Here is a 19,998-nt window from a genome sequence, read left to right on the forward strand (position 1 = left end):
ACTTTTTTCTATGTAATAACCCCAGTGTTGGTACAAAACTATTGAAAAGAAAATAAACTTTTTTAATACTATTGTCACTGAAGTAAAGTTATTAAAATAGCAGAAAGAACGCCAAAAAAAAGAATGAATGTATTTTATCTGAAAAATGATTTAGAACAATAAATTGTTTTTCATAACTAAATATTAAGTCTCACTGCCAAATCTTTTTTTATATAAATTTTGTTTTTATAGCCTTTTTTATTTCATTCAGCTTTTTGAACTTTTAATTTGCTTTTAAGGTGTTCATAGTTCACTTTCAAATTTTTACACAGGTATTATTTATATCATTACGGATATCAATTTTTGATTCATTCACAAAAAGAATTTCATTTTCTAGAAGATTTTTTCTTCCTTAAAAAAACATTATTTCAAGTTTTATAAAAATTGAAGCTTAAAATCCGAATTTCCAGCAGCATGAACAATTTACAGATAAATCTAATGCTTAAAATTAAAAATTTTATTTTTCTTAAAATTAAGAAGAAAAAGAACTTAACTTTAAGAACTTAATTTTAAGAACTTAATTTTTTAAAATTAAGAACTTAACATTTGTGAAGATTTTCCAATTTTTAACTATGATCATACTGATTACATATGGATTAATCTTTACATAGATTTACAGTTAGTTATCTGAAAGACAAATTGTTATGGAACAAGCATGGTATGAAATCAGATATCTTAATAAAATTCATTAAAGCAAAAATAAGAATTGATGTGAATCTAATGTTTATCGTCATTTCTCACATCCACCATAATATCTACAAGGCATAACTAAAACAAGGCAATATGTATGTTTTTGAGTTAGATATTTACATTTTTAAAAGTATGCAGCTTTGTAACTCGTGAGAGTTTCTCAAAGATAAACATCGAATAGCATCTTAAGTTGAGTCTGCGTGAAGATATGGTTGATCTTATTTTTAAGATAAGTTAGGTCATAAGAGTTATTTTTAAGATAAGTTAGGTCATATGAGTGGGCATTTTTAAGATAAGTTAGGTCATGTGAGTTGGTTTCGTCAATAAAATCAAATTAAGGACAAACTCTGTGGTTAAAAACCACATTCAAGTCTACCAATATATATTTAGAGTAGCTCTAGACAGTCAAATATTGACACCCTGAAGAATAATATATAGGACTGTCCTATATATTGAGTTTTGGGTGAAAATCAAACATATGTCTACCCAGCTCATGGCACTTCAGCTGTCAAAGTATGTTGGAGGAAAGGAAGTAGTTTTCAGAAGTATTTTTTTTTATATAAACGTGCATCAAGAATTAATAAAATATATCTAGAATAAAGGTGAATTACAATTTCATGCCGATCGATATAATATTCTTCATTGCCCTTCTTTCCCCTGCGAGCATCTATAAAGCTGGTGAATATTATAAAAAACTGAGACATAGATTATGTTGACCACTCTTTGTTAAAATTATTGTTACACTGGTTGTTTTGAGTTTAAATTATGTTTTAATTTATATTACTCAAATAAATTATTTTTATTAATTCGAATCTTTTGTTTAAATTTCCAGCAATGGTTGAGAGACAGAGTAATGCATTTTCTTTACTATCAACACTTAAATTCTAATATCTATCCAAAACTAAACTCACTATCTTTTAAAACGACGAATGCATTAGCCATTTCTTAAAACGCCATGTTTTATGAAGTATTAATGAAAAGGCAATGCTTAAAACTCATGCTTCATTATATCTCGTTTGTTGTTTGTTTCTTATGACACTTGCCACTGACAAGCCCGCTGTTACGAAGACAGCGATTTAAGCCTCAGGGGGACGTCTCTTATTTTTTATAGCAGCGCCAACTAGGGCCAAGAGTACGACTTTGCCACTCACGCATCATTCATTCGCTTGCACAACCCCTTTTTACAGGAGGGCACATTCACACATCTCACAGATAGAACAACAGAAGAACAACCATCCCAAACCGGGACTCGAACCCGGGAAGCCCAGATCACAGGGAAGACGCGCTACCCCTATGCCAGGACGCCGGCTCATTATATCTCATCACACATATGGAAACTGGGACATTTTTGTTTTAGTTATTTTAAGTCGTTCAAATAAACTTATTTATTTTTTTGTTTTCAGGTCCCCATAGCCTTTCTTTTATACCAGATTTTCTTGTTATGGATTGTCATTAAAATATTTATTCGAATTAGACGGGATAACTCTGGATCACATTAATCTTAATGGAATATTCTAGAAAATATTGTCTAGAACCAATTCTGTCCACGTCCTTTATCAATATATAAATAACTATTAGTTTGAATACTGGTTGATTTATAGATTTGAAACACTTTTGAAAAAGAGATAGCAAATATCCACCGAAAATAAAAAAATAAATAAATTAGAGGCAAAAATAATAATATTTTTTTCATCATAAGTTTGACATTCACAACCTTTCTGCAAGTATGATATCATTTGTTCGGCATTAAACTTATTTGTATTTTTATTTGGTTGAATAAGGCGGTGGTTTAATTTATCAATTTTTCAGATAAAAACAAAGTGAATCTTAATTATCTTAATTCAAAACTAAATTTTATATATGAAATGAAACTACTTACTTCAAAATGAAAGTTGGAAACAATAAAACGTTACAAAAAATTTCAACCGCTGTTAAGCTTTGGAAGCACTATAAAATTAAAAAATAATTAATAATGAGATATAGCAGATTTATTAATCTTTCCTTTTCTTCTTCTTTCATTTTTTATTTCTTTATAAAGCTATATTCAGTAAATAAAAAATGATAATATATTTTATTGATTGTCTAGAGCAATTCACCTTCTATTATTGAACAGAAAATGAATTGCACTAGACATTCAATAAGTTATACAATATTGGGTCTTACTTCTTATCTGGGTCTTTCTTTCTAATACTATCAATAAACAATTGTTTCTGTGGGAGGAACCGATGTGATAAAAGGCAATTATTTTCCCCTGTGAATCCCTCTCTCTAAAGGATTTAAGCCTTACCTCAACCGCTTAACGAAGCTCAACGAAGTTTTTTCTTTATACATTTACTTCCTTATTCTTTTTACCGCAACATATGTGAGTATTAGTTTATAATTAATGAGGATAAATGAGAATAGTTTTCCTGTTGCAAAGGCTGGAGAAAAAACCATATATTATTTTCAAATGGCTAGAAAAATTTATATCTCTATCGTATTAACAGCTCCTAAAAGGTATTTAAAATTATGCATTTCTATTAATTTAAAAATATAATTACTGGGTTTCATTTGCCCTTTTAATTTGCAATATATTTATTATTTATAAAATTTCATACTTAAAATTGCCTTTCTTAAATGCCTAACTTCTGCACAATTAAAATTTTGTTCATTAGAGCCATGAATGATTTTATTTAACAAATATAATATTCAAGAAACAATTCTTACTTCTACTGCATAGGGTAAGAATCGAATACTATTATTTAACGGTAATGTCGACAGTTGCTAATTCGGATAATTTTACTTCAGCTTTTATAAATTTGAATACTAAAAATAAATTCTATATGTTAAATAAAAATTCTAAAAATAAATTCTTAAATTCTATAAATTAAACACAAAATTAGAATTTCGTAAAAAAAAAAAAAATGGATAGATTACTGATGATGTTAGATGAAATGTCGAATTTGGTCTCACCTAAAATGCAGATTAAATCTTTCTCTTCAAGTCGTTGTATTTCAGTATTCCATTGATGAATAATAAATAAACAGCTACTTTAAATTAAATAATTTAATTAAATAAAAAAATTAAAATTTTTATTTTAATATGAAAAATGTTATTTATTCCCTAAAGAAAGAATTCCCCAAAGAAAACGCTTTCTTGAATATGTTGGATTGTATATGATCGAACTGTTTCAATCATATTGTTCCATGCAAATGTCACTGAAGCCATACGTTCATTTAGGAATATTGACTTTTGCTTCATTAAATCCTACTAGAAGGGAATGAGATTAGGTCCTGAGAGTGAGCAAGTAGGATTGAGCTGAGTGCTAGATTAGATTCAAAATTATAAGGTTGAGAGCTGATCGTGTCAGTTGATAAATAGAATCTGCTCTACTGATCATTTGCACGTTTCTAGTCGTTATATGATAAATCATTACTTAACAGATAAATTTGAAAAAGTTTCTAAATTCTTAAAGCTTCCTTTTTATTCTTGAAAAAAATTATAGCTAATAGGGTCTGTCATTTTTGATAATGTTGCATGATAGAAGTAATGAGCATTTTATTGCAAGATAGGATAGTCGACAGGTTTTAAATTAAATCATTCATTACTCAAAGCATTATAAAAAGGTACTTGAAAAATCATGCATAAAAAATGAAATTACTATGAAGTAAAACATAATATATTGTTAATATTTAAATTACTTTAAATTTGTCATTCGTCTTTCTGATTAGGATGTATGCATTTAAATTCAAAAATATCCAGTTAGAAGTGTACATCTTGCTATTTTGTACATAAGATAGTAAAAACTGTTTAGATAAAAACCATCATTTTATCGCATTAGGAAATTCATATATGAATGGAAAGGATCATTTTCTACGGCAATAGTAGAGCAGGAGTAATAGTACAATAATTTGCGTTAAGTTTATGCTGAGAAATCCCAAATTCTGAATTATAAAATAGGAAAACCACTATTAAAGGCCACAAATTTTGTAAATATATATTTGAAACTAAACATAGTATTATTTAATTTTATGTAATTTGTTTAAATCAAAATCAAAATTTAAATACCATAATGCAACTCTTAATAATCACCAAATTTTATTTTTTTATCGCTTTAAACTTTCTTTATGAAACGTTCAAACTACTATAAAAGGAACAATTTTTCAATAATCTAGAAACAATTTTTATGTCCAGAAATTCCCCTAATTTTTAATTATTATTATTATTATTATGCTACCTCATCAAATTATAAGAAAATGTGATAATAAAGTATAAAATAGTTTATTTAAATGGAAAATGAGCACAAAAATTTTATATTAAGCTATATCTTATACCAATAAACAATATTATGATTAATCATTTGAGATAAGTGTCCCCCAATTAACCTGTTAACAGTCCCTAAACTATTGTTACTCTGAGTTTAAATTATTAATTTAGAACCGTTATAACAATTAAGTCCAAAACTTTCTAAACTGAATATTCTGTATTATATTAAAAATAAGGAAATGAAAGAAAATTATTAATAAATTCTTCCTTAAGAATTCAATAAGTGTGCAAATTTTTTGTGTACATGACTCAATAAAATATCATTTCTTATATTTATGAATATGCCAATACTTATATTTGGGAAAATGATACAAAATGAATTGTATGGATGATGTTTAGTTTATGGTCTTATGGAAACGGAATTTTAGTTTTCAATCCAATTTGGGGCTTTTCTATGTCTTGAAGAAATTATTAACTTTCAGTCTGTGAATCTTTACAAAAAATAATTTTAAACAATAGTAAAATAATTCCATGTAATTTCGCATTTGGATATTTTTTTTCCTCGTACTTGTAGACCTGCATGATGAAAATTTTGAATAAAATCCATCAAAGACTAATTTCTTAATAAATTACTCCAAAGAAATTATCGCTTCAGTAAGTTTTTAATAAAGAAATGGATATCTTTCATAGATTTCTGCAAGAATGCTCCTCTAGAGAATATTAATAGAGCATTTCTACCATTTTTAGAAGTATAAAATATTAGCTTATTCTGTTTTACTGCATGAGATAATTTTCAAATCAGTGGAAATTATTACATTAATTAGAATAAATAGTCAAAAAATATTGCTATAAAATAAAATAAAAAATTCTATGTTTCATTTTTTGTAAGTCTTTAATTAAAAATTATTTCAGGCATGCTACGTGTTTTCGTTCCTGATTCAAAATTTTATTTAGAGATAATTTCTTAAATACTCAACTAGTCATAAAAATAATTAAATCCATAAAAATTTAAACTTCAATCCTTGCTTTACATCGAATATACAAAATACTTGTCAATTACATCATCCAATCTTTAACAAGATTTATAAACTTCTCTGTAATACGTTTCCAATATTCGCTTTAAGATTTATAAGCAATTGAAAATGAATGCCAAACGTAAAAATAGCTTTCAACTGATAAGAAACAAGTTTTCCTCTCAGGATTTTGTCTACCTATTGGCCTATAGTTTAGATTGGCATTCGAGTCTAGTAAGAAGATACAGTTTTGTATCTACTGTGAAGATTTTAGAGGTAATTACAGAAAAAAAAAGAAAAAAAAAAGAAGTCGCAAAATATTTATAAACATGGCATAGACGCATGTATTTGTGGCCTATCATGCCAGAGTTAGAATATTTTCTTCTATTTTTACCACTTCTTCCGGCAGTTAGTGATGGCAAGGATCCAAGAGTAATTTCAGTTCATTGTTTGATATTCTGCCCTTCAACCATTACAAGTGAGACTTTGATACATTGTAAATAGAATAATACCTGACTTGAAAATCAGCGGGAAGGAAAAAAGTATTTTTCACATTTAGCTAAGAAGTTATCAACGGCACGTGGGACATTTACAAAACACTGTGGATATGTAAATAAACAAAAAACGCTAACTTCGCCCGTTACGCACGAAACATTTGGTTTTGAAGTCTTGTGGCTTTTAAAAGTTAAAACTGAGAGGAAAATAAAGCTAAACAGCCTTGTAAATATTTTTGTTTTGAAGTTACAGCCGGCGACTCAAGTTCAAATGTTAAAAGAATATCGCCTGTGTTCTTTGTTCCCTCAGCAGTTTTTGTAGAAATTCTGTATTTATTATGGATAAGAATCGCTTAAAAACATTATAAAGAGAATCATTATTCAGTGGCTGAGAATTCAAAGAGAATCATTATTCAGCAATAATTGTTATATTAATGGTAAAACTGTAGTTATTTTCGAAATTAAGTATTCTTTAATTTATTGAAGTATAAGAAAACGTTTTAGAGGTAGTAGGCTTAGTACGATTTATAAATCATTTTATAAAGCCTAATGCCGGCGTCCTGGCATAGGGGTAGCGCGTCTTCCCAGTGATCTGGGCGTCCCGGGTTCGAGTCCCGGTTTGGGCATGGTTGTTCTTCTGTTGTTCTATCTGTGAGATGTGTGAATGTGCCCTCCTGTAAAAAGGGGTTGTGCAAGCGAATGAATGATGCGTGAGTGGCAAAGTCGTACTCTTGGCCCTAGTTGGCGCTGCTATAAAAAATAAGAGACGTTCCCCCTCAGGCTTAAATCGCTGTCTTCGTAACAGCGGGCTTGTCAGTGGCAAGTGCCATAGGAAACAAACAATAAAGCCTAATAAGTGTAAAACTGAGGTAGTCTATATTTAATTATAATTTCACTACATATCTCACTTACATAATGTATTAAATGAGGAATTGAATTGAGAAATAGTTTTTCAAACTTGCATAAAAGCATTTTATCAAAGAAAATAGAAAGAAGAAGGAGGGATAGTAAATGGTATTTATAATTGATATTCAATATTTGTTACAGAATATCTCTTTGCTAGCACTGAGAAGTAAATAAAATTCGGAAAGTATAAATAATATTCTGAAAACAACTAAAGATTTTCATTAACACAAAATACATTTGTGTGCAATAGAGCGAAATATGTTATTAATTTTAAAAAATGACTTCTCAAGAATTAAAATGGTTAATAACTCTGTAAATAATCTAACTTATATACTTTGCTATATTAAGTAAATAATAAACTTTTGAAAATATTTGGAGATTCAGAATGAATACTACTGTGTTTTCTAATTTCTGAAAATAAAGTTTGAATCTGACTGTGGTAAATATCTTCTGATCTTATTCGAATCATTCTTTCATATAAATGATTTTAAAAACAGTATTCGAACATTTAATTTTTTAAATTCAAATTACAGAAAATAGTCATAGGTATATTTATTTTATTTAATGAAATTTTCTGCACCATCTGTAGAAAATTTTTTGTTTAAAATATGTTAATTTTGTCGGGTTATTATTAGTTTCTTCCAATTTATTAAATCAGCTTATTAACTAAATAGTCCAACATTAATATAAAAATATAATAAGTTTCATATCAAACTAATATTGAAAGAATTGTCATATTTAGTTATTTAATAATAGTTCACAGAGCATCTCCGTTTTTAAATTAATGTATGGATTTTTAAAAGACAGTTGCAGAATGCAATATTGTTTTGAAAGTTTAAAAGGAAATTTAGTGGGAGTTGAAAAATTAATTATAAATTTAGCGGAATAGGACTTTTTCAACAATTGAAGGATCTGGAAGAATGCATATATAAATACTTTCTCTATTAAATTATCTTGCACTTCAGATTTTTAAAAAATTGCGCTTAAAAAACGATAAATTTTGGAAATTAATTTCTAGTTCAAATATAAATTTAATATAATATTTTAATTGATAATGAGTTTTTAATTTAATATTTTTTTTTTGAAATCGATTAATCTTTCATTACGACAGTATAACATTTGATTCATCGTCATAATGAAACTATTCTAACAAACTATTAGAAGAGTCATTAATTGTCATTCAGAGCTGTTTTAAATGGATCTAATTTTGATTAATGCTTTGGAAAACAGAACATTGTATTTCTAATCTAATGACCTGGAGGAAATTAGGTTAAACTATCGAACAAATGACGATCTTTTAATTATCATATCTTTTAAATCTCTTTTCCTTAAACTTATATCCTAAATTAGTTGAGAAAATTGTACCATTTATTTACTTTGAAGTATGACGACATATAAATGAAAATGGGTTTGAAAAAATTATTTCTAATAATAATAAAAGATAATGGACATATAATGTATCTGTTGGAACTCTGCTGGCTTCAGTATTTCTTATGAGGAAATAGAAAGTGAGAATATCATCTGGGAAATTTTTTAAAAAAAATTAATAAATTAAATATTTATCAATGTGCTGATGTTATTTCTCTATAATTTCAGAAAATGTTATCATACAAAAATGAAATTTGTACCAATTTTAAGATACACACAAGACTTTATTGATTTAGTTAAATATTATTTTTCTTTAAATTTTGAACATTTTTAAATACTCTTTTTGTCTATCTGTCATTGTTGCAATGAAATTCAAAACTTTTTTATTGTTTCATCAAAAATTTTATTCCTTGATTTTCTTTCATATTCGGAAGTTATGCGTCATAGAATGTGATTTTTATTAACATGAAGAAGCGGAGTAAATTCGAAATTCAAAGATAATGTTCTAAATGCAACTATGCAATCTTTATTGATTCATAATATAATTTCAGTTTGTTTATACGAAATGTAACGCAATTTGTTCTTAGTCAAAAAAAATTAGCTTCGAATAAACAAGAACCTCTTTTATGTCTGCAAATCATCTAGTTTAGATTCTTTTTATATCAAATTCAATGATAAATCAAAATTAGTTCTATCTTTAAAAGTTTCCACATTAAAAAAAAATAATATCATTTTTCTAATTCTGTTTATAATTTATCCTGCTTACATCAGAAATAAGAAAGTGAAGTGACAGTACGTTGAAAAACATCTAACAAATTAGAGACTAATTAAGTACTTTGATAAACAGTTTTTAGTAAGATTGAATGGCATAGGGTTTGATTCCATTAGAAAAGTTTGTGCCCACAACGGCTGTAAATCCATTTAGAATAATAGTACAATACAAATGGATGCTTAAAAATAATATGATGAAGAATTTAGTATTACCAAGTAATGAATAAGAACATAATATAAGAGGGTATTATAATAATTGAAATTAAATACGATTAATATTCCTGGTGTACTAGACGGTTGATAAAATACGAATGGCAAATAATGTTTTGTTCCTATTTTAGTTAAATATATCTAATTTTAATTTTTTAGTAATTTTGCGAAACATGCTAATTGAAATTATCGTTAATAATAATGTTTGGATTTTCAAAGTCAGAAAATATTTTCCTTTAATAATGTTTGAAAGCCATTCAACGTTTACATTTTCAATAAATATGATTAATTCATTTTCGAAAAATTTGAGCAATGATTTTAATTGCCTTAAAAATCAACATCCTTCTTAAAATATTGATTTTTCTTTGAAAGAAATATTTTATTGTATTAGAACAAAAAAAAATTCCTTATACAGTATTTAGAAATAATATAAAAACTTAATTTTAACTTCATAATAATTACTAAAAATTAGAGATTTAATATTTTAGTTCTAATTTCTCATTATTAACATGCGCTAGGAACTTAATCTCTGAAATTTAATATTTTGCCAACTTTTAGTAATCTTTGTTAGTCAAAATTGAGTTCTGTTTGAATTTTAACATCTATCAAGTGATAAATAGCTTGCTTCTTGAAATCGAAATCAGTAAAAATCAACCTTAATGCTTCAATTCTAATTCTAATTATTTTTTTAATAAAAATATGAACAAGAAATATCTCTTAGAATTTTTCGATTGTTCTGCATCTTCTTTAAATAGAGAAAAGATTATTCAATCTTTTATACATGGACCGGTTCTTATTTAGGCGAATTTGCCGTTAAAGCTCATAAATTTTAAAAGATAATTTTATATAATCAGTTATATATACTGTTATTTCACATTATTTTTATATTTCGAAAGTTTCTTCTGGATTTTTCCTATTTTTTTTATTTATTTGTATTTGTCATCATTTGTTTCGTTTTCGTTTATATTCTTTTTATCCTTATTTTTTTTCTTTAACTACAATATTTATTTTCTTTTGTTTGAGTCAAAGTAAGGATGAGTCAATTCATCAAATCAATCAAAAATAAATTTTAAAACCAGATTTGATCTAATGTTTTCCTCATTTTTAAATCAAAATATTGACAAATTATATAAACAATACTATTAAGTAAAAAAATTATTTATAGGCTAACTATTATTGAGCAAGTAACAAAAAATTATTGGCAAAATAGCAAAATACAATACGAGTCGAAAACTGAATATCTCAGATCCGTTATGTTTGATCAATCTTTCAAAGCTTTCATGTCTACGATTTAAAAGACGTGTCTGCCTTTGAAAACAGCTGACACGACATATATGAGAATGGTTGCAGGCAAAGAAGCGCTAAATTTAGAATCTTTTATTATTGTTTCAGATATAACACTAGAATGGAATTCAGATACACGATCTTGATCCTTGTGCATGACATAATGCAGTCATTGCTTTGTATATTTAATAATATTAATGCCTTAACAAAATGAGACTGATTAAAAAATAATAGAATTTTATTAAACGGTAGATTTTTCTTTCCATTTTGGAAGATAATAAAATATTTAAATGAATTAAAACTAAACTTCACTTTTATTCTAAATTCTACAAAAGAGAAGTTTAATTATGAATGAAATTAAAAATAAATAAGGATAAAATATACAGAGTTGCTAAAGTAAATGGCTAATTTAAAATTATATTTCTCAAATTTTTTTCGAATCTTTTGCATTATTTCGACCACTGGGATGCAAAATGAAGTATGATAGTTCTCAGTTTTTATAATATTTATCCAAAGGAAATAGAGATATTAGGTATTTTAAAATTCTATAGTATGATGAAACATACAGCGGAAAATTTTTGAATAATTATTAAGGAAAAAAATATCTGGTATTTTAAGAAAGATGAAAGTTACATAAAACTTGGCACATACAATTTTTTTGAAAATTTCTAAAAAGCTTTACTTTTTGTTTTCTACACATTTTTGGAGGAACTAATTCATTGATTTTTTTATGTATACAAAATTGAATAATCATTTGAAAAAGTCCAATATCATAAAAATTGATAAGATAATTATTGAAGTGGCGTTAAAAATATAACATAGAAATTCAAGCTATTGTTCATTTTTTCGTTCAACTGATTGAATATATTAAAACATATAATTTTATAAAGATTTACAACAATGTTATCTATAGGCTGAAATTTATATTTCATTAACATTCCAAAAACACAAGTCAAATCAGTGTGAATCATATCTCGTGTAACTTCCTCTTTTTAAGATATGATTATTACAGTGCATATTCTCGCGGTTAAAAGCATTCGTATACAGCTATATTCCGTAAAAAAATAAATTAAAACTCAGAATATTGCGCAGTTTATCAACTTAAAAAAATGTAACAATTCAAGTTTTTTTTTTTTTTTTTTTAAGAAATTGTTTTTTAACCAATATTAAAGAATATATTTGTATACATAGTCAGATAAAAAAAATTTCTGCACTTGTGCTTTACTAAATAAAATTCATTTCAGTAGATTTGGTTGAGTAAAATTGTAAAATTTATGATGAGAAGCAGTAGTAATAATAATAAACATTTTTATGATAATTCATTCCAAATTCCATAGTAAAATTGCGAAACGAAAAATTAAAGTGGCTTGTACATATGGACCAATGCAATCATTGCCGACTACTCCTACACGTCCTGAGGCAGGATAGCATAGACCGGAACTACGGTCCTAATGCCCCTCGCCGATTACAGCACAACCTGTCCCGAAAGAGGCACATCCCGGCAGTTGCAGAATGTAGTCACCCTACCCCAAACAACATTTTTGTAACCAAAGGCAACGAGCATCAACCACTATACCGAAGCCTCCCATCACCCTATCTGAGGCGCCTTTGATACAGTTCATTAATATTTTTCAAAAATGCTGTTGAAATTCACATTCGGCAAAAAATAAAAAATGAAAGAGATCTTTCATTTTCAAACAATCTGCAGCTGGATCCTTAGTTGTAGTTGGAATTTGATTATTTTCCATGCAAATGAAAACATTCTTATAAATCTAATAAAGATTGTTTGAATATGCTTTCAAAACAAATGCTTTTCAATGTTTTATCCAAAATCATGTATTAAAACCCATGTTAAATCAGACTATTTTACATTAACATACTGATATTAATGACTTTTGTAAATGTTCATTGTTTTGTGAAGAGAGTAAATCCTTTATGTTTACTAACAACAAAATGCATTTGTGACTAGTTCATAAGCTCAAATTCTGAAACGAAACAGGAATAGAAATTAAAGCTATTTTCCTACAAGTGAAAAAAAATTAAGCATTAACTTAATTGATTTTTCCTTGAAATATTCTTATAAACCTACAAATCCTCAAAGAAACGTTGTTGAAACTTTTAAAAGCTGGCGTCTGAAATGTTTACTTAAAATCTAATAGATAATCTTAATGCGCGTAGTCATTTTGAAATTTCGTATTTGTGGAGAGTAAATATTTACATTAAGTTTTAACTCAGCAGCGGCTTAATACTTACTAAATATAAGTATGTATGCGCTTTTAATGCGTTAATTGCATTTCCATAAGACGGAGAGATAGCATAACGTCTGCAGTGGCATTGCTGGTGAAAAACAAAAAGTTATCTAAAAGTATATCGTTTTACTATATTGAGTTTCAATTATAAGTTGAGGGAGAATAAAATTTTACATATGGTTTAATTCACTTTTATATTTGTGTTTGGTTGATTCCTGAACAGCTATCCCTGCTTTTAGGCATCCGGAGAAAGCTTTTTATATGAAATGCGTTAAAATTGCATATTTAAAATTTAAATACATAAGTTGAAGGACAGCGAAGAACATATTTTCAAATTTGACCGAAACGGAAATTTTGACATTGAAAAATACATGGTCAGCATTATGATTATCTGAAATAAAATGAAATATGCACTTTTTATAATGTGCATATTTTACAAGCTTATGTGAAATATGCACATCAAATTCACTTATCAAATTTCACTTAAATTTTTTTGAATATGCTTATGAGAATAATTTATCTCATAAGCATATTCTCCTATCAAGCTCATTCATCATGCATTCAACTTGGCCTTAGAGCAATTTTCAAGCACAGAGCTTGTATTTATAAGAATTATATTTATAAGTCATTTCGTTCTATCTCAAAAATAATATAGCATTGAAAACTATGAAGCTAAATAGGATTATATTGAGTTGAAATGTATGTGTTCAAGAACAAAATAAGTCTAAATTGTATCCATTGGAACTGACAATAAAGAAATGGGCACGTCTCTACACGTGCGTATAACAGCACACTATCGGGATGTAACTTGCATTGCAATTATTATGTAATAGGGCATCTCAATTACTTGAGGATTTCGAAGTTCAGGTTTGTTACGATCGAAAAATCAACGAACTGACTTAATTAACATGCTTAATTAATTCATGTCTCACAATTTTTCCAATATGGAGCTCGATTATTTTTAATAATTCAATCCGAAATATCATCTTTTATGCGTGTATCAATTTATTTCCCAAAATGTGCTGTGGTTCTTGAGCATATAATTAGTTTTGTTTGCCTACAACTCCTTCTGAAAACACTGGATCTAATAAAATCACTTATTATATAAATCTCATTTTGTAAAAGGCAAAAAAAGGGGGGGGGAAGGAGAGGGATTTTTTTTAACATTAACTATATATAATTCAGATTGGCCTTTGATGTAAATATTTATTTTCAAATTCCAATAAATAAATGATTTTTTTTGGAAATCTAAGCAGTTAATTACTTTTCAAAATATCTTAGAATCTATTTATTAGAAGGGTTTATTCTACCTGAAAAACATTTCACAAACACATAGTATTTTCGACAAGTTCACATTTTAATCATTTAATTTAAGACTTCACATTTTAATTTGAAGACAAGCTTATTCTAAAGCTTCTAAATAAAATATAACCATAATTGTAAGAAATTAATTCTCATAATGGCATATTAAACCAATGAATTTTTAAGATTTTGTTTAAATGTAAAAATTCTGTTTTCATGTTGAAATGGTTCTCAATGGGATAGGAAAAATATGTGATGCACTGAAAAATTAAAAGAGATAAACTAATAAAAGACCTTACAAATTGCAAAATTTATGAAAGTGATATTATAAATTTGATCTTAATATAATCATCTATTTTTTCTTATTTCACTAAAAGAATTTTTTATCGTATACGAAAACAAGTTATTAAAATTGTCAAACAACAGGGTCATGAGAATTTTCAAATTTTAAATTTTTAGTCCTGCTTAATTAATAAAATATATTATAAATCGATAAATTCATAAAAGAGATATTGCTACAAAGTTGATTTTAAATAGATTTTAACAATATTGTAATCAGACTAATAGAATAAATACGTGTTAAATTTTTAAATCATATACATAAAAGTTAATTCATGACAAAAATCCAATTGTCATTATATGATTCAAGAATTGAATATGGATATTATTTATAGAGATGAAGCATAACATCACCGGAATTAATTATTTTTATTTCTCTAGAATAATTTATTTTTTATTTTATCGTATACGAAGACAAATTATTGAAATTGTCAAATAATCTGGCCTCTAGAATTTTCAAATTTTTATGTTTGAATCCATCCTATTGTTTAAAAAAACCTTTTTGGAATTATGCTATCTGAAATAGAACTTAAACGATAGAATATGTTATTGCGATGAAAGTTTTCATGCTGCCTTTACAATAAAAACTTTGTACTGTCTGAAATTTTAGAAGAATCTGGAAAAGGAATGCCATTATATCTGTCTATCCGCCCACATGAATGCGAACACGATAGCTCAAAACAATATGGATGAATCTGTGATAAAACTTTATCATATGACTTAAAGATCTGTGCCAAATGTCGGGAAAAATCTGACAAATGGTTGTCATGACTTTAGCCTGAATTTTCAAACGTAATTGCTTCGAAATGTAGCAAGCTACGTACATGAAATTTGGCAAGTAATTCTGACACTAAAAGGGTTGGTCTGGTTCTAGTTTCTAATTTAAGCAGTTTCTAGCCAAAAAGCTGCACTATTTTTTTAATACTACCAAATAACTAAAACCTTATTATTTTGAATAATTAAAGCAACAGTAATCATTTACAGTACAAATACAATATTATTTAAATACCTGAGAGCAATCCCAATCGAAGTAAAAGAAATGAGAAAAGTATTAAATGGCCATTAATTTGCATATGAACTTTGCGATACTGAGATCTATTTGAGCCAAACTATAGATATAAAATACCACAGCGTGAGAATGCGAGCACTTACGAAGATTCCATCAAATACAAATTGTGGACACATCTACGCTTTTTTAAATATATTTTGGACTAGACCAATAACACTTGTCTTCTTTTAATTTTATTTTAATTTTCTCCGTGTAATAATGTCATTTGGTGAGAACAATGGAATTTAATGCCTAGTTTGAAAGAGAATACCAACTGTACTGTAATTTCTAATCACACCAAATAAATTAACATGAATGAATAAAGGGCCGTTTTGTAGTGGTGTAACATTAAAGATACAATAAGAATTGGCAACTGAATGAGACACAAGTGGGATATAAAGCCGAATTTATTTAGAAGAGAGGAAGTCCATGGTCATCACCAGAGATGACAATTATCATAAAATCGATTTGTTCATAACAGCTTTGATGAATACTGTATCTACTATTAAGCGTATTCCAAATTTCAAAATAATGAAGCTGTTTATGAATGTGTTCATGCTCGAAAAGCGGACTTTATTTTTGAGACCGGGAAAGAGGTGATAAATTTTATTTACTTCAGTCCTTGCCATTATTTGTTGACTATAATTTATCTTATATTGGAACTTCCTTGGGTTAAACCATCTTCATTTGCAAATTTAAGGAACATATAATATCATGTTGGAGGGTCAGATAACAGAGTAATTTCAAACTTCAGAATCCTAAATAATTATAATACAGCATTCTTTTAATAATTTGATTAAAAAGTGCTCTTTAATATGCAGCCCAAATATATGTAAATATCTTTAGCTTTCATTTATAAATAGGATAGTGTTCATAATCTTTATTTGTTATCGAATTTAGTGCTCACAGTCTTTATTTGTTATTATCAAAACTTTTTAAGATATAAGGGTGCTTTTAAAATTTTATTAAAAAATTATTAAATAACATTTTACAAATAAAAAATAGTAACTAAACCTTTCCAAATATTAAAAAATATCAAAATATAAATGATTCACACAACTGGACATTGAAAATTAAATCTGTCCAAAGATTAAAATATAATAAAATATAAATAAAGTTGTAAAACTTTCATTTAAATAACATTATTTCTTTCATCTAATGAGAAATTCTATTTGATGATTAAATTGATGCAAAGATTAAAAGGCAATAAAACATAAATGAAGTTTTAAAAATCTCATTTAAAATGCATATTTTTTGCTAATATATATATATATATATATATATATATATATATATATATATATATATATATATATATATATATATATATATATATATATATATATATATAATTTAAAGTAAAGAAACTAAATAATTTCGGAATCGCAACTAAAAGTTATTTCTTATTCAAACTAAAACCAAAAAAGGAACAGAAAAAGCACCATAATATTTAGAGAGCGCAAATGCAGCTACTACTAAAACACAGATGAATTGAGACAATAGTAATAAAAACCAAGTTAATAGGAAAAAAATTAAACCAAATAAAAAAAGAATCCGGCCTGAAGACTTTCTCAAGGGTCACCCTCAGGCAGGGATTCAAAAATATATATGTATATATAATATTCTATATAGTCTAATATATTGACTAATTAATTACATTTATTTTTTGATAAGAAAGAAAATTATACGTAAAAAAAGAATAAATTTTTATTTTATTTAAAATTTTAACAATAACGATCTAATACTTATGAATATGGATCATTACTTTGAAAACTGAAATATTCAGAAGAAGAAGAAGAAATATTCAGAAGAATATAAGAACGAAAGCATGGTCAATCTTTAACTATTAGTTTTAATTAGAAATAATTTATTATTTTCGGTGCGACAGCAAAATCGAATATTTTGAGAAACATACAATCATTTTTTAAAAAAATATATTGCATTTTAAAAATACAAACATGTTGTTGCCAGATATTTACCCGTGTTTATTTTTCGTGTAACTAATGAATTATAGTTTTCCTTTCATCAAATGTTTATTTAAGACTTTTAGTTTAGTTCAAGCATGTGAATTGTATCTCATAAAGAGTTAAATGGAGTAAAATATTTCTTCAGAGACTAAAGAACAAATAAGTATTTTTACATTAGCAATAAACATATATTGGGCTAATGCATTAAAATATTGAAAATATAATAATGAACTTAGACGCAACTGTTGACTTTAAAATATTTAAAATTATCTCTCAATTGTGAGTTCTTTCTCAGTATTACACTAATGATTTAGGACATGCTTTGATTTAACTTTGTCAACATATATTAAGCATTGTAAAGGTTTTATTTTTCAATGGAGAAAAGTATTTTACTACACAACAAGTTTTCGAGTAGAACTAAGCATACACGAGAAAATTAACTATTGACAATGAGGAAGAACGTGTTTGCATTAGGATATCAAATTACGAAAATGCGTGCCCATTGGAAGCTTTTTTTATCAACACTTCTTACTTCTATGTATTTTATTCTATTTTTGCCAGATAATAAAGCAATAAAATTTATAATGAAAAAAAATATTGTAATTTTGAAATGTTTTTCGTTTTTATTGCATTTACAAAAGTAATTTCTGGACTGAGTTTGAAACCTATGGATTATTTTAGTTGTAAAAATCGCTTCGTACATCGAATCCAAACTTCTTACCTTGCTAACGTTTTGGTATTGATTCATTTATTTTTATTTATTTTAACTTTTACTTTACTATAAAGCAGCAATAACGTGCGCACAAAAAATCGTATTTAATACTGGAGCAATCAAAGTTAATGCAAGTTCAGTAACTAGAACCATGAAAAGTATTATTTAACAAATATAATTAAAAATCAATTTAAATTGTTTCGAAATTAAAAAAAGTACATCACTGAAAAGGTTATTTTATTTAATTTCAAAATCGTGTAAAACCGATTTTATTGCAATTGTATGCTCTGAAATTTTGGAGGAAAATCATTAAACATTGATTCTCTTAAAATTTCAAATTTCAAAGAACAAACATCTAAGTTAAGAGGAACTATAAAAATGCAAGGATTTGTACAATTTCACTTGATAAAAGAAAACATAAATAATTCATATAGTAAATAGACAAAATGTAAGTAGAGAAAAATGTTATTTATAAAACAAAACATTATGGACAAGGACATTTAATGAATGAGAGAAAATAAAGGAAAAAATGCTTATAATGCTACATGATTTGACTTTTTATCTTTTATTATTCAAGTCTTTCAGTCTGCATAACACATTTTTCAGATTTTCTTTAAATGATTAGTGATCTGTTAGCCATCAAAAAGAATGACGTTTTGTAAAGTGGCGTTTCCAATGTTAAATGAATCAAAAAGGCATTTGACGATATGTCGGAAATTATAATATATTTCTCAAGTTTTTATTGATTTAAAGAAAGCAACTTTGCTATATAATTGGATAAAAATGATTTAAAATAAAAAATAATATATTTTATTAGTTTTTAAACATAGCCGTGATAAACAAATGAATAGTACCATAGTAAAATTTCTACATAACATCAAATTTGGGATACTAAAATATAGCATTTCTGAAAATCACTTGCATATCTGTAGTAGTTTTTGAAATATTTCGAAAAGATTGCAAAATTCCAACTGTTGATTGGAAACGCCTCTGCACGCTTATTGGGAGAGCACGCTTATTTGTTAGAGGTATATATTATTTCCATCGATCTACTCGTCATCATGCTTGAGTTGTAATTTCTTTTATAAAATTGTCAAATGATAATTTGCAGATTAGATGAGTTCTGTTATATAAAATGGGATTTTTCTTATCAAAAATAAATATCTAATGAGTCAATATAAAAGTTGCACAGTGTTAACAAGAATTTTTTATTAGAAGAAAAATTTATTATGTAGCTGGATTGCGATTTTTAACGAATCTCTTAAATTTTCAAAATTAAAGCAACCCTACTCAAAGCTTTCAATTCAGCAAACTACACAGTGTAAAAACTCCAAAATTGTTGAACATACTATTCAAGACGC

Source organism: Argiope bruennichi, chromosome 1, assembly GCF_947563725.1.
Source record: "Argiope bruennichi chromosome 1, qqArgBrue1.1, whole genome shotgun sequence".
In the NCBI taxonomy this organism is placed as follows: Eukaryota; Metazoa; Arthropoda; class Arachnida; order Araneae; family Araneidae; genus Argiope; species Argiope bruennichi.